Here is a 17,310-nt window from a genome sequence, read left to right as displayed (position 1 = left end):
GGAATTTCTGGTCACTAACCTTCTATAGCCTATGAAAATACATTTAACTTTTGAGTTAAAGCAGACGGAGTTATTTGGATGTTTAAGATCAGAGGATGTTGATGGATAATCACATGCTGTAAAATGGAATAAAACGGCTAAAGGTCAGTGAACTGACCCTTAGTTTGACTTGGGAAGAGTGTTTCATAGAAAGGAAGAAATCCAAATTGCGACAGAAACTTTAAAAAAAAACGGGACTAATTTGACCCGAAGACAACATGAGGGCTAATATTGGATCTGGTGTTTTCTTCTGCGGCGGTGCAGATGTTCCTTCATAAGACTATTGAGCAGAGCCGTCGTTGCTGTGTCCGGTGCTCGGCGCCGCCAAAGACAACTGTGATTGGTCCAAAGAGCGCGTTTCCTTCTGGAACCATGGGCACGAATGAGCATCCATCGCCGTGTCTTGTTTTGACGCAGTGTCTTGTCTTGATGCCGTGTCTTGATGTCTTGTCTTGATGCTGTGTCTTGATGTCTTGTCTTGATGCCGTGTCTTGTCTTGACGTCTTGTCTTGATGCCGTGTCTTGTCTTGACGCCGTGTCTTGTTTTGCAGCCGGTCGGACCCACGACATCCTCGCTGCCCTAGCGATGCTGTCCAATCCCACCTGTCTGTCCTTCCACAAGCGAACCTCTGAGTCCAACTACCTGCTCTTCGAAGTCAGCGCAGGGTAAGACAGCCTAGCGGTTCATCACCCCATCGGGGACTGACGGCTCTTCTCTGCTAATGTAGTAGTTCCGGCTGGGTTTGAATGGGTTTTCCGATTGATCATTTGCTTCCATAATTAACTGTCCCATTCCCAGGTGCGTCATACGTGGGCTTCATCGGCGGAGTCCAATCGGTGTTCATCGGCCCAGCATGCACCGTGGGAAACATCGCCCATGAGCTCCTTCATGCTCTGGGCTTCTACCACGAACACACCCGGGTGGACCGCAACAAGTACATCATCATTTCACCTAATAACGTTATGCAAGGTAACGTTCCTGGGCTTGCTGGCATTATTTGGTGAGGGATCATCTCTAGTTGTGTGCAAATACTCAGCTTTATTTGTTTGGGTCAAATACATTTTCCATAAAACTTTTTTTTTTTTTAAAGACAAAAGCCTCAACAAGGGGACGACGAGCATTTAAGAGAAGGCATAAAGTAAAAAAAATTGCATTGTTTCTCAGTCGTAACTCAACCAGCACACACAGAAATGAAAGACCTATATTTAGATTCAATGTGACAAACACTTCGTGAGGATACCTCTAAGACTCCGACAGCTTCAATATCGCACGGACCGCTACAGGAAATCATTCCTACCACAGGCAATAAAACTTATTACCCCTTCATTACTGGGTGCTGATAAGACTCTAGGGCAGGGGTCTTCAACGTTTTCCAGGCCAAGGACCCCCAAACTGATGGCGAGATGGAGCGGGGACCCCCTAATTATATATATTGTATAACATTGTGTTATATCAAACTGGTCCTATAGCGCCATGTGTGCATTGATGACTGAAAGACATCTTCTGCCTCCATCTATCTGTTTACTACAGTGTGGTGAGTTCATGTTAATGTGGATTTAAAGACATTTCAATTAGTGGAAAAAATTGCAGGGGGGTGGGGGGAATATTAAAAAAAAAAGTCTAATCAACCAAAACTTTCGCAACCCCCATGCAGTACCTCCGCAGACCCCTAGGGGTCGCGGACCCCTGTTAAGACCCCTGCTCTAGGGCAATAAGACTCAGACACCACAATACTGCATAAGTGCAACCTGCACAACGGTTCATCTACATATTTATCATTACTAGTTAAGCAGTTGCACATTTTTGTATTGCCATCCTGTATATATGTTTATATTCTATTTTATGTACAGTATATCATATCTTAGTATCTCATGTGCTGTGTGATGATTTTGCTGTAACACCATAATCTGAGGCTCTAACCTTGGTTTGGTGTTTTCAGGGATGCAGAAAAACTTCAAATGCAACGAGGAAAAACCTTTGAACTGGGTTACGACGTTGGCTCAATCATGCACTACGGAAGGTAACGAGTCCAAGACACACGCATCGCACAGATGGACGGTCATGTATGTTTGTGTATGCAGAGATGGTGTGCCAGGTCACTTTCGTTTTTATTTAGTTTTACTATTAGTTTTAACTATTTAAAGGCAAGGCAGCTTGTCTGTAGAGCACATTTCAGCAACAGGGCTATTCAAAGTGCTTTACACGAAATCAGTTAAACAGATAAAACACAAGTACAAACAGTTACTTAAAGCGGGTTTGGTTTCAGTAATTTTTATTTAGGTTGTCCGGGCCAACATTCAAAATGTATTGTGTTAACTCAATGAAACACACAATTTTAGAAATGTGATTCAACAATAACACGGTACATATGGCGTTGAATAAACGGTCGACACAAGATGCCGCAGAATGTGCAAAGTGTCCCAGGAAAAACCTAAATAGACCAAAGATGAGACATGAGCAGGTGTTGTTGAGCTTTGGATTGAGTGAAGTGGCGAATGTTTTGAAGTCGATAGTCTCTCAGTTGTGTAGACGTCCCAGTATTAATCCACATATTAACACCCGCTTCCTCCCGCTTTTGGTGTTCCTGCGTATTTACTAACAGCAGCTATCGGGTCACTAACTAGCAGTTCAATTTATATAGCGCCAAATTACAGCAGCTATCTCATTGCGCTTTTCATAAAGAACAGGACTCCGGGAAGGCAAGAAGTCGAGTTAGTAATATGAAAGGGTTGATTGTACAGATGGCGAGAAGGAGAGAGGGCTCAATGCATCATGGGAAGTAAGTCTAGGTTTATAGCAGCATAACTAAAATAGTGCATCAACTCCCAGCATCTGCATCAGCAACTAGGGGGGGGGGGGGGGGTGTTCAATTTCATAGCGCCAAATCACAGCAGCTATCATTGCGCTTTTCATAAAAGAGCAAGACTCCGGGAAAGGCAAGAAGTCGAGTTAGTAATATGCATTAATGGGTTGAGGTTGCATACAGATGGCGAGAAGGAGAGAGGTGCTCAATGCATCATGGGAAGTCCCCAACAGTCTAGGTTTATAGCAGCATAACTAAGGGGTAGTGGTAGTCGCTATGGTATAGTCGTTATCGCATACTTGTCTCCATGCTGCTGGAACTGGGCCCGTACACTAACAAATTTAACGTAACATTTACAGTAACGTTTTTCCAGCAAGGTACGTGTATTCTTTTTACAGTAAAGGTACCATACTTCCATTTAAAGTATTATGTATTCATTACAAATACACAACATACAAATGTAAATATACAGTAGTTTACTGTACTGTAGTCCCCTGTGTGATTAAAAGCTCAGCTGTGAGTCTGTTTGTCCTGTTCCAGTCATGTGTTCTCGGCCAACGGCCTGCCACCATCCAGCCCAAAGGTGACGTGAGGGACATGGACAGAGGGTCCGACTGACTAACACGGACATCATGAAAATTCAACTTCTCTACAGCTGTGGTATGTTTTGTTCCGTTTACTGTTGCCAGCTTTGTCTCCACAGCGCTGTGGACCAGGGTCTGGCTACAACCAGATGCATTCTGGGATAGGAGGAACCAACCCTCTGACTGGCTTGCATTTCTTTGAACAATCCCAGTGGTCTTGGGCGGCGCTGAGCTCCGCATGCAGCCGAATAGTCTCTGGAAGCAACTTAACGCGCCAAGTAACACGACACAGTAACGTGGTCTTTAAATCGGCTGATACATGGCTACACCTCCTTCTCTGACCAGGGTGTCTCTGTGTGGACTTTGTCCTTAGATGTCCCAGTTAGAGAGGAGACACCCTCAACATATCCTCTATTAATCTTTACAATCATTCCTCTAAAGAACCGAGCAGACCGGCCTTGTTGCACCGTCCAAATATTCTTCAAAACTAATAACTGTCGCACCAGATGTCAGGCTTTATCCTGACGGTGTACTTCCTTTGATCCGGACTACTGAGTTGGTTCCTGTTAGCGTTCGCAGACAAAGTGTCATAACATGAGACTAAAAGGCCCAAAAAGCTAAGTCAACCCTTATCATCTCTCCTTTCTTCAGGTGGTCAAAAAAGATGAAGGAAATCCGAGATGAAACCAAACCAGGGGCTTAAAAAAGGCCTCAGTCGGGGGGGGGGGGCGGCGGGCAGAGTTCTTCCAACAAACCGGAGACAGATCCCTCCATCCGGATCCCTGCAGCCCCCGACCGTTACCACTAGAGGTCCCAACAACACCAGAAAGAACCCCAACATCTGTTATTAACTCCTGATATACGGTTCATCCCCCGTTTGGCTTCACACGACATCAGCCTGTCATGTGTGTTTCTGTCTCATTGTTGAAATAAAAGGCTACTTCTCCAAATGCTGTGAAGGCTGAAATTCAAAAGAAGTGTCCGATTTGATGGATATGGTGTAAACAAACCCATGCAGACATTAAGATGAGCACACAGTCCATAGGCCTACACTGGGGGGGAAAAAAGGGTTTTGAAGTCCTAATTTTCCAGTAAAGTGCAGTAGAAGTATCTCTAGAAATGTGTGTATTTTGAAAGAAGTCACGAGAATGAAGAAGAACTTTAAGCATGTGGGGGGGAAAAACCAAAGTTTTCCTCTCAAATGAATTTCCTTGTCCTTTCACATGTTTTGGGATTGAATATGTAGATTTATCTCTAAACGTCTTAAATATCTCAACCAAATCTTACAGTGTGCCATGAATCCAGAAAGGTGAAAGAAGTACTAATATTTTATGTAAGTAAAGGGAACAAGTCCAGTGTAGAAATACTCAGTTCCAAATAAGTATCGGCATCAAAACCTGAAAGGAAAAGTCCCAAAGACATCTCGATAATTCCTCTCTGACAGATCTGCTGTAACACTTTTAAATCTGAAGAAAATGAGACTGAACAAAAGCATTAAAGGAGAAGTCTGGTTGATTTTAACATGCAGCTCTGTTTTTATTTTAAGTGTGGAGGTCTGTCAGACGGGTGAAACCAGTCGGTGCTGCCTACATCGAGTTATCCTCCTGATGGAGTTGGCTTCAACAGGGCACTTATAAATGGGTTTTTTAGCCTCTCTAACATGTCCAAAATATCATCAAAAGTGCCCCCTGAACACTGACTGCAGTAGATATGACAGAATGGCATAAAGGTTGTGGACTTCAATGGAAAACCGGAGATAAACCGAGGTATGTGCACCGGCTGAATTACCTCCAGGATACGAGGCCATAATAGATAATGTCCACTAGAGTCCTGAAGACATCCAGGGACAATCACTGGCTCCAGGACAATAGTGAAGCTGTCTGTACAAAAGGACAACAGCATCTATACAGTCTGCGATTATCCATTTAGTCTAATAATTCCTAACTTCTGCTTTTCTAACTCAAACATTACGTATAATTTCCTATAAATGAGGTTTAATGACCGTAAACTCGAAAAATGACTAAAACTAAAGTAATAAGTAGTGTTACGTAGTGTTGAATACGTCAAAAAGTGACAATATTGGAAAAAAATGTTGAAAAAAAGGGACAAAAACGTAAAAAAGTTAAAAACGTCGATTAAAAAGCCTCAACAAAAGTGTTTTTTAATTTTGACGGGAAGACGAGACGAGGGTTAAACACGTGCAGAAGTGAAAAAAAAAAAAAAATCCCATTCATATACTCACCATTCATGCCTCACTTTTTTAGGTTTTTACAGCTTTGCAACGTGTAACACTTTCTTCTTCATCTAAATATTCCATATTTTTCCTTTTGCTGATCTCCATCTTGGTTTTAATTGCTGTAATCGTTCTGAGCGTGCACCCCCCCCCCCCCCCCTGCTGTCTCTGATCTGAGGGCTGAGGATGTGATGATGACCTCGGAGGAACAGGACTACTGGAGTATACAGCTAGCAGTCAATGTGAGCATGGGGAATGTGTGCATGTGGAAGTGAGCATGGGAATGTGAGCATGGGGAATGTGAGCATATGGAAAGTGAGCATGGGGAATGTGAGCATGGGAATGTGTGTATGGGGATGTGATGTGAGCATGGGGAATGTGAGCATGTGGAATGTGAGCATGGGGAATGGAGCATGGGGAATGTGAGCCTGTGGAATGTGAGCATGTGGAATGTGAGCATGTGGAATGTGAGCATGTGGAATGTGAGCATGTGGGATGTGAGCATGGGGAATGTGAGCATGTGGAATGTGAGCATGTGGAATGTGTGCATGGGGAATGTGAGCATGGGGAATGTGATGGGCAGGGGAATTGAGCATGGGGAAAGTGAGCATGGGGAATGTGAGCATGGGGAATGTGAGCATGGGGATGTGGCATATGGAAGTGAGCATATGGAAAGTGAGCATGGGGAATGTGAGCATGGGGAATGTGAGCAGTGGAATGTGTGGCATGGGAATGTGCATGGGGAATGTGAGCATGTGGAATGTGTGCATGGGGAATGTGAGCATGTGGAATGTGTGCATGGGGAATGTGGCATGGGGAATGTGAGCATGGTGAATGTGAGCATTGGAAAGTGAGCATGTGGAATGTGAGCATGGGGAATGTGAGCATGGGGAATGTGAGCATGGGGAATGTGAGCATGGGAAAGTGAGCATGGGGAATGTGAGCATGGGGAATGTGAGCATGTGGAATGTGAGCATGGGGAATGTGAGCATGGGGAATGTGAGCATGTGGAATGTGAGCATGGGGAATGTGAGCATGGGGAATGTGAGCATGGGGAATGTGAGCATGGGGAATGTGAGCATGGGGAATGTGAGCATGTGGATGTGAGCATGGGAATGTGAGCATGTGGAATTTGAAAACTTTGACTAACTTAACATGAAATGGAAAACGAAGTAGAGGAAAAGAACTAAGGTCCTATGTCACACACACACACACACACACTGACACATACAAACACACACCCACTCTGACACACACAAACGCACTCTCTCTGACCACACAAACCACATACAAACAAACACACACACACACACACACACTCTCTCTCTTAACACATCCATTCATGTATTCAGCCTGACTTTCACAAACACACCGTTTCAAAGTGCTGCACAGAGAGATAAAACAATAAAAAATATAAGGTACAATAAAATAAATACAATAAACGAAGAGGTTCTCTTATAATAACTCCGATGCTGCCTCCATGAAGGTGAAGATGAGTCGTGGGATGTTTGTCTCAGGTTTAAAGAAGACATGGCGACCGCTGGGACATTTACTGAAAACATGAGCCAGTTTGGGATTTTTTTAACTATTTTTCACAAACATGTTCATGAATGCACTTCAGACCAGGGCTGTAGGACTCGAGTCCGGTCTTGGACTCGAGTCCGGACTCCAGACCGTTTTTCTGTGGTCTCGGACTTGTCTCGGTCTCGGGCCACTGGTCTTGCCAGATCTGGCTTTTGGTCTTCTGGTCTGGACCGAGTCCAGGTGTCTTTATGATGTTGATGATTATATTGGAGGGAAAGAGAAACCCAAAGTGATTGTCTTGATACTGTCATGCTCAAGACCTTTATTCTGTCCTGGACTCGGTCTTGTTTCGGACTCAAACCTCTTGGGACTCTGTCTTGACTCGGACTCAAACCCTTTTGGACTCTGTCTTGTCTTGGACTGAATGAACCTCTTTGGACTCGGTCTTGACTCGGACTCAAACCTCTTTGGACTCGGTCTTGTCTTGACTCGACTAGTCCTGGTCTTGGCCTTGTCTTGGACTCGACTAGTCCTGGTCTTGGACGGTGTCTCGGACTCGACTAAGGTGGTCTTGCCCACAGCCCTGCTTCAGCGTGAGAGGTGCTTTGCCATTTCCTCGTGTTATAAGCCAACAGAAGAGCATTGTGAGGAACTCGGCTGCTAATTTGTGACTTTGTCCTGATTTCTAACTTCCAGATGTCAGACTCATTCTCCCCGTTTGCTCCGCCAACGAGCCGCCGTGATGAATTCAGATGTACATCGATGATCATTAACTGTCACGAAAATGATCTGCGGCAGCTCCCAGGACATTAATCTTCTGTGCCTCCCTCGTGAATCCGCCCACAGAGAAGCTCCCGGTGCATACATTTACATACATTACCCGGCATCCAACCCCGGCTCGGTGTCTGCTTTTTAAAATGGAACAGATGCATCCAGGATCCACTTCAAAAAAGAACGGAATAATAAAGAGTCTTTTAAACCAGGGCTGTAGACTCGAGTCTGGTGTTGGACTCGAGTCCGGACTCCAGACCGTTTTTCTATGGTCTCTGACTTGTCTCGGTCTCGCTGGTATTTGGACTTGTCTCGGCCTCGGCCACTGGTTCGCCAGATCTGGCTTTTGGGCTTCTGGTCTGGACCGAGTCCAGGTGTCTTTATTACGTTGATAATAATATTGGAGGGAAAGTGTGAAACCCAAAATGATTGTCTTGATACTGTCATGCATAAGACCTTTATTCTGTCCTGGACTTGGTCTTGACTCAGACTCAAACCTTTTTGGATGCGGTCTGGTCTTGGACTCAAACCTTTTTGGACTCAAAGTCTTTGGACTCAGTCTTGTCTTAGACCTCAACTAGTCCTGGTCTTGGACTTATCTTGGACTCAACTTGACTTGGACTCGAACCTCTTTGGACTCGGCCTTGACTTGGACTCAACTAGTTCTGGTCTTGGACTTGTCTTGGACTCCACTAAGGTGGTCTTGACTTGGACTCAGTGTCTGTGTGTTGGCTGATTAAAGAAATTAATTAGGCCGAACCTTTGAATGCAAACAGAAGATGCTGCGATGAGCTGGTGGAGGACTAGTTTCTGTGTGAGGTGGAGGACTAGTTTCTGTGTGAGGCGGAGGACTAGTTTCTGTGTGAGGTGGAGGACTAGTTTCTGTGCGAGGTGGAGGACTAGTTTCTGTGTGAGGTGGAGGACTAGTTTCTGTGTGAGGTGGAGGACTAGTTTCTGTGTGAGGTGGAGGACTAGTTTCTGTGCGAGGTGGAGGACTAGTTTCTGTGTGAGGTGGAGGACTAGTTTCTGTGTGAGGTGGAGGACTAGTTTCTGTGTGAGGTGGAGGACTAGTTTCTGTGCGAGGTGGAGGACTAGTTTCTGTGTGAGGTGGAGGACTAGTTTCTGTGTGAGATGGAGGACTAGTTTCTGTGTGAGGTGGAGGACTAGTTTCTGTGTGAGGTGGAGGACTAGTTTCTGTGTGAGGTGGAGGACTAGTTTCTGTGTGAGACGGAGGACTAGTTTCTGTGTGAGACGGAGGACTAGTTTTGTGTGAGGGGAGGACTAGTTTCTGTGTGAGGTGGAGGACTAGTTTCTGTATGAGACGGAGGACTAGTTTCTGTGTGAGGTGGAGGACTAGTTTCTGTGTGAGGCGGAGGACTAGTTTCTGTGTGAGGTGGAGGACTAGTTTCTGTATGAGACGGAGGACTAGTTTCTGGTGAGGTGGAGGACTAGTTCTGTGTGAGACGGAGGACTAGTTCTGTGTGAGATGGAGGACTAGTTCTGTGCGAGGTGGAGGACTAGTTTCTGTGTGAGGTGGAGACTAGTTTCTGTGCGAGGTGGAGGACTAGGTTCTTGTGTGAGGTGGGAAACTAGTTTCTGTGCGAGGTGGAGGACTACTAGTTTCTGTGTGAGGTGGAGGACTAGTTTCTGTGCGAGGTGGAGAACTAGTTTCTGTGTGAGGTGGAGGACTAGTTTCTGTGCGAGGTGGAGAACTAGTTTCTGTGTGAGGTGGAGAGCCGTGGGGAGGCGACTCGTCCCACACGGGGGAGTGTGATTGCAGCTGCAGGGCTCGGCGTCCCGGGGGAAGACATATTACAGGCGTTGATGTCTCCGCCCGCTGATGACTGATTCCTGATGAGGAGACAGACGAGGAGAAAGGTTCCTCACAGGGGAACAGATCAACTCAACTTTAACGTAAATTATCAACATCGCTGCAATTTTAAATATCAAGTCCAACTCAACAACATTTCAGTTTGTAGTTCATTAACCCTCTGAGGGCTGAGGCTTTTTACCTGTCTAGGGTATTTGCATATAACTGCCCCCCCCCCCCCCCGTGGGTTTCGCATCAACACATCCAGAACAGACCCAGCTGTCTGTGTAGGGACGCCCACGTCGTTTCTATAGCGACGTCTAAGGAGATAATTTGGCACTAAAGCTGAAAGGTTTCTGTGTTGTAGGAATTGTTTTTCGCTGCTATAAGTGAGTTTCCCAAAGTCTTTCACCCAATTTAACCCATTTTCAGTTTTTTTCATCACAAAAAATTAGCAAATCTTCACAGTTTTAAAGCTCCTAACCAGATGATGTCTGACATTTTTACTTTGAAAGATTAAATAACTATTGATGAGTCATGTTGTAACTAGTGTCTGTCAGCTGCTGTAGATCCACTGATTCGGCTGCAGCCGATGTGTGTGAAAGAAATCGGCTAAAAGAGTCAAATGTGGAACGAACCACATACAAAATATAAAACCAACATATAAATATATAATATTGAAATGTTTCTATGTCATTGAAAGTGAATCGGTCTTGTGCCGCGAGCAGACGCGTTTCCTCCCCGGAGAGAAGCCCGTGTGAAGCGCACAGCGGACACAGTGTGCGTAAAAAAAAGCGCGTCCTCGTTTCTCCGGTGACATCCGCGTCAGTTCGTCCCCATCTCCGTGTGCGCGCACAATCTGAGACCACAACCCGGGATGTAAACAGGAGCCCTGCACGCGGATGTATCCGCTTTTAAAATCCACAATCTTGGCATCTCTACTTTTTTTTTTTGTGGTCATCCATGTTATCCGGAGGATAACCGGATTGTGTGTTTCGCCCTGTTCGGTGAAGTCGGTTCGCCTCTTCTAACCCGGGGGGCGCGTGCAGATCAACTCTCTGCCCCGGTGTAACGGACACACAGCGGAGCATCCCCGGATACTTTCATTGGAGATCTCTGCGTAATGGTGCAAGAAAATCAACTTTAAAAGTTCTGTGCGTGGGATGACGCCCTGCCGCAGCTGAAGTATCTTCATATTGAGTAAGTCCACATTTGACTCGATGTTACAGTTATTTATTTATTTATTTGAGGCTTACAGCTGGAGATTGTTCTCACGTCGCCGTCGGCATTAAAGATTATCGGGGGGTAAAGTAATCTGATTACCGTCATCTATGATTTCCCTGTCCACCAGCCACATCTTTACTGTGGAAACATCTGGATTTATGCCGGTGAGAGGGATCGTTACAATGATCAGAAACATAGAAATTTGACTGTTACGGTTTTTGCATAATAGAACATATGGATTTATTATCAATGGAGCAGCTTATACCCTCAGACAAAGGCTTCCTGGACAAACTTGCTCATATAAAGACATGTATAGCTGAGGAAGAGAAAGAGCTGCAGGAAGGGAAATGTAGAATATCTGATTTGATTTAGAATGAGAGATAAATGAACCAAAAATGTTGCAAAGGAGGCGAAAAAAACAACCAAATCCGACTCCTTCAAAGCAACAAAAACCCATGAAAATCATCAAAATATTCCCAACGTCTCTGACTACAGACGTCGGCTCTTTAGTGACAGTTTGTGCACAAAAGAAAATCCTGACAAGTGGACTTTGATGTCTCTCTGCTTCTTTCTGTCATCGCTGAGCAGACTGCAAAAACTAGCATTTAAAAATACAATGAAACAGCAGTGTTATTTATGGGAAAAGCAATATATTACAAATTTAAATAACTATTTGATTGTGTATTTTTGTGTAATGTTATAATAGTCTATCCGCCAATGTCCCTTCAGTTCCAGGGGTTATAAGAATCCACCCCCCCCCCCCATGATAAAATACAGGTGCATAAGTATACAACCCCCTATGTTAAAATACAGGGGCATAAGTATACACCCCCCTATGTTAAAATACAGGGGCATAAGTATACACCCCCCTATGTTAAAATACAGGGGGCATAAGTATACACCCCCCTATGTTAAAATACAGGGGGCATAAGTATACACCCCCCTATGTTAAAATACAGGGGGCATAAGTATACACCCCCTATGTTAAAATACAGGGGCATAAGTATACACCCCCCTATGTTAAAATACAGGGGGCATAAGTATACACCCCCTATGTTAAAATACAGGGGCAGAAGTATACACCCCTCCCCCCCAAGTCATCACATACACTTCACCATACCTAGAGATCGGCATGGTGTTATTCCAGTTAGACTAACAGCTGGTCTGATTTGCATTGAGAGATGATTTTATGGAAAGTTCCCCATGCCGATCTCTAACTATTTACCTTTTGAAATGTTTAGTACTCAGCCAGTTCATATATGTGTTGTATGTCCTGAATGCTTTCTTTATATGTATGAATGTCACATTTACAGTAAACGTTGACATAAAAGAGTCTCTCTCTTGCAGATTACATGGCTTCCCCTTGACTTACAACCATCTGCCCCTCAGTCTCTCTAACTGGGGAACACTGTTTCTCAATGGTCCACAACAGAAACACCCCTTTGCCGTCTAAACTCTATAAGTGTCCGCGTCACCAAACCATGGCAGCAGCTGCGAACGCCCCCTGCCTGTCGACCTCATCGGACTCCCCAACGGAACATCAGCCTCCTCTCCGGCACCCAACCCTGCAACCGGAGCACCGCCAGGACGGCGCCCTACACGCCACAAGCCACCCGCAGCTTTCGCCATAGCCATACCTCCATGATGATCCTCACCATCGTCGGGAACATCCTGGTCATCATCGCCGTCCTGACGTCTCGATCCCTTAAGGGGGCTCAGAACCTGTTCCTGGTGTCGCTGGCTGCAGCAGATATTTTAGTCGCCACGCTTATCATCCGTTCTCATTGGCCAACGAGCTGCAGGGCTACTGGGCGTTCAGCTCCATTTGGTGTGAGATCTACCTGGCGCTGGATGTTCTCTTCTGCACCTCCTCCATCGTGCACCTGTGCGCCATAGCGCTGGATCGCTACCTGTCCATCTCCCGGCCCGTGTCCTACGGAACCAAACGCACCCCGATACGAATCAAGACGGCCATCATCGTGGTCTGGCTGATCTCTGCGGTCATCTCTTTCCCTCCTCTTCTCACCCTGGACAAGAGCGAAGGAGGCGAAGAGGTGTGCGAGCTCAACAACGAGCGCTGGTACATTCTCTACTCCACCATCGGCTCTTTCTTCGTCCCCTGTGTGATAATGATCCTGGTGTATGTGAGGATTTATCAGATCGCGAAGCAGCACACACGCCACCCGCCTGGACAGAAGAACACCGTGACAGCAGGAGGAAACGCAAGCCCGGGAACCAACGAGCCTCCAGCCAAGATATCGGAGCAGTCACAACAGAATGGGGATCAAGGAGGTGTGACAGCTGGCCAACAAGTAAAAGGCCTGGCCAAAACGCCGGGCTCTGAATCAACTTCCTCGTTGCAAAACCCGCCTGAGAAAACCGCAAGCCAGGACAATCAGCACCCTGCTGAGTCGACTAACGCTCCTGTCCAGAAATCCACCTCCTCCCCTTTAATCTCTCAACATGGCAGCCAAATCCTCTCAGCTGTTCCCCTAACTGGTACCGTCACCCGCAGAGAGTCCCAGATGCATGCAAACGAAGGAGGGGAAGCACCCCCCACCGAGAACTCATCGAGCTCTGGCTCAGAAATGTGCGAGGACGGTGTTAACGGCAAAGAAGAGACAAACAAGGCTGACGGTGAAGCTTTGGGATTGCCCCGAAGGAAAGGCTTTAAGGTTCAGATGCTGAACCTGGCCTGCAGATACAAAAACACAATGGCCACCTCCTCCGGCTCAACCAAACTGGCACCGGAGGAGACGCCGAAGTTTCAGGGGACGCCCACATCCCGCCGCAAAGCCATGGTGAACAGGGAGAAGAGGTTCACCTTCGTCCTGGCTGTGGTGATGGGGGGCTTTGTGATCTGCTGGTTCCCCTTCTTCTTCTCCTACTCGCTGCAGGCGGTGTGCCCCGAGGTGTGCACCATCCCCAACCCTCTGTTCAAATTCTTCTTTTGGATCGGCTACTGCAACTCCTGCCTCAACCCGGTCATTTACACCATCTTCAACCACGATTTCAGGAAGGCCTTCAAGAGGATCCTCTACAGCGCCACAAAGGGCACGTTCTTCTAGAACAGGAAAGGATCAAATCAGAAAGACGTTTTATCTTAACAGAAAAAAAGATTTGTTTCTTTCTGTATTTGGAACGGGATTGACCTTTCTTCAGCATCGACATGAACACGTGTACATTGAGGAGGAAAGTGCATCCGCGGTGTCCTCCGTGTGTTTGCCTGAACGCTGTTATTTCAGTCAGAGCAGGGTCGACAAAGGGAGATTTCCGAATGCCGTGGTCAAGTGGCCTGATCATTTATCTTTAATGTCATTTAAGAATACGGCGTAATTGAATATTCAACGACTCTTGAAGAAGAATGATTCGATTATGTTTCGAAACGTAAGTCAAGAGGAAACAGGGTCTGTGTTCAGTAATTTAAATCTCAAATGATGTGTTTTGTTTAGGTCTGTGTGTGTGTGTGTGTGTGTGTGTGTGTTTGTGTGTGTGTGTGTGTGTGTGTGTGTGTGTGCGCGTGTGAGTAGAGGAGCGTTGCCTAAGGGTCTAACTGGAAGAGAACAAATTTCACTAAGTGTCCTTTATCGGAGATAAAATGGCCACTTAAGGAACACAAGATCAGGGGAAATGTGAGCATCCTCCCTCGGTTCCTCCCTCTGTGCCCCCCCCACCCCCCCACACCCCCCCCACACCCCCCATGTGTAGCTGTAACATCTCGGGCGTGCACGTCATGATGAATCGAGCCTTCATTCCCACGTCTCTGGGAACCGCTGCGTACACCTCTCTCTGGGAAAAAAACCAGAGCAAGAGAATCGGCAGAGGCTGAAAGATGAAAGATGGAGACTCTACATGTTAATGGGATAGGAGCTGAGCTATTTGCCCCCCCCCCCCCCCCCCCCCCCCCCCCCCCCCCCCCCCCCCCCCCCGCACTTCTTTTCATCTTTTTTCCCCTTAATGTTTTTCTTTTCATTCCTCTAAAACGGCGAGTCGGTGCGTTTACTCAAGAACTGTACTGTACTTAAAGTTCTGGTTACGTTTGCTTGGATATTTCCATGTCATGCGTCTCTGTCCTTCTGCCCTGCGTCTGATACCCAGACGGAGGTTTTTACCCCACCACGCTTGAGGCCAGTGTTTCTTCTCCTTCCTGTCCAGTGAAAACCACGTATCTCCAGCTGGGTTGAATGTTGGTGATGAAACTGAATCTGTACGTCCAGTCTCAAAAGCCACTGGGTTAAAAAAAGAAAATGTAAAAATCCATTTTAAAGCATATTTTGAACAGATATGAAACATGTGATTAATTTGCAATTAATTGCACTTTAAAGGTCCCATGGCAGGAGAATTTCTCTCTATGAGGTTTTTTAACATTAATGTGAGACTTCAGATACAGTATTAGGGGACCACTAATGTCTATATAAAGAGACTTCAGATACAGTATTAGGGACCACTAAGGTCTATATAAAAGAGACTTCAGATACAGTATTAGGGACCACTAAGGTCTATATAAAGAGACTTCAGATACAGTATTAGGGGACCACTAAGGTCTATATAAAGAGACTTCAGATACAGTATTAGGGACCACTAAGGTCTATATAAAGAGACTTCAGATACAGTATTAGGGACCACTAAGGTCTATATAAAAGAGACTTCAGATACAGTATTAGGGACCACTAAGGTCTATATAAAGAGACTTCAGATACAGTATTAGGGGACCACTAATGTCTATATAAAGAGACTTCAGATACAGTATTAGGGACCACTAAGGTCTATATAAAGAGACTTCAGATACAGTATTAGGGACCACTAAGGTCTATATAAAGAGACTTCAGATACAGTATTAGGGGACCACTAAGGTCTATATAAAAGAGACTTCAGATACAGTATTAGACCTAAGGTCTATATAAAGAGACTTCAGATACAGTATTAGGGACACTAAGGTCTATAAAAGAGACTTCAGATACAGTATTAGGGGACCACTAAGGTCTATATAAAGAGACTTCAGATACAGTATTAGGGACACTAGGTCTATATAAAGAGACTTCAGACAGTATTAGGGGACCACTAAGGTCTATTAAAAGAGACTCAGTACAGTATTAGGGACACTAAGGTCTATATAAAGAGACTTCAGATACAGTAGAGGGACCACTAAGGTCTATAAAGAGACTTCAGATACAGTATTAGGGGACCACTTAGGTCTATATAAAGAGACTTCAGATACAGTATTAGGGGACCACTAAGGTCTATATAAAGAGACTTCAGATACAGTATTAGGGGACCACTAGGTCTATATAAAAAGAGACTTCAGATACAGTATTTGGACCACTAAGGTCTATATAAAGGACTTCAGATACAGTATTAGGGACCACTAAGTCTATATAAAGAGACTTCAGATACAGTATTAGGGACCACTAAGGTCTATATAAAGAGACTTCAGATACAGTATTAGGACACTAAGGTCTATATAAAGAGACTTCAGATACAGTATTAGGGACCACTAAGGTCTATATAAAGAGACTTCAGATACAGTATTAGGGACCACTAAGGTCTATATAAAGAGACTTCAGATACAGTATTAGGGGACCACTAAGGTCTATATAAAAGCATCCAAAGACCACCATGTCATGGGACCTTTAACTATGGACAATCATGGGATTAATCCTGATTAAGTATTTAATCTTTCGATTGACAACGCGATTATAAACAAAGACAAGCAGCGAAACATTGAAAGTGTAAAACCTCAAAGGGGCTTTCATCAGTATTTTTTGTTAATATTTTAAATGACATGAACCTACAGAGAATTATCACCTGCATCTGCAGCGGCTTTTCTTTGCAGGTGACAGTTTTTAATCCAACTTCCTCTCCTGGGAAAACCAATCTCCAAAGCTTAGTGCTGAGCCGACGGATGACGTTTTGCTTTGTGTGTTGAGATCGTTCGACTTATTAAGACAAATAAAGTCTTTAACCCTTGTGTTGTCCTCTCGGTTAAAACTTGTCCTTTTCATCCATCAGTATATAGGATCTCAGATCTACCTTATTCCCGCTAGTTTTACAATCTTTGTTTTTCAATCTTTGTTTTTCAAAATTTGTGGCCAACCCTGTAAATGAAATGGACAGAAAGGCCATTTTATAGCACAATGGTCAGAGCAGCAGCCATTTTAACGTGTACCATCGACATGGTGACGTAAAAACTTCCGATATTAAGCCGACTTCCGGTAAGTCGCAGAGTTGAGGTTTTTGCGGTAACGAGGCAGAGAGCCAGCAGATAAATGACTCTACTTAAAGCTCCAGTGTGTCACTTTTTGAGTTGATTCTTAGCTTTTT

At 45.1% G+C, this 17,310-nt stretch overlaps 1 pseudogene; it reads left to right on the top strand.

Annotated features, from left to right (window-relative positions):
- The first annotated feature begins 12,470 nt into the window (after window positions 1-12,470).
- Window positions 12,471-14,475, top strand: LOC116685304 (alpha-2B adrenergic receptor-like; annotated as a pseudogene).
- The last annotated feature ends 2,835 nt before the right edge of the window (window positions 14,476-17,310 follow it).

Source organism: Etheostoma spectabile, unplaced genomic scaffold, assembly GCF_008692095.1.
Source record: "Etheostoma spectabile isolate EspeVRDwgs_2016 unplaced genomic scaffold, UIUC_Espe_1.0 scaffold00569752, whole genome shotgun sequence".
In the NCBI taxonomy this organism is placed as follows: Eukaryota; Metazoa; Chordata; class Actinopteri; order Perciformes; family Percidae; genus Etheostoma; species Etheostoma spectabile.
The sequence above is the reverse complement of the archived record's forward strand: the minus strand, read 5'-3'. Positions and strand labels throughout refer to the sequence as shown.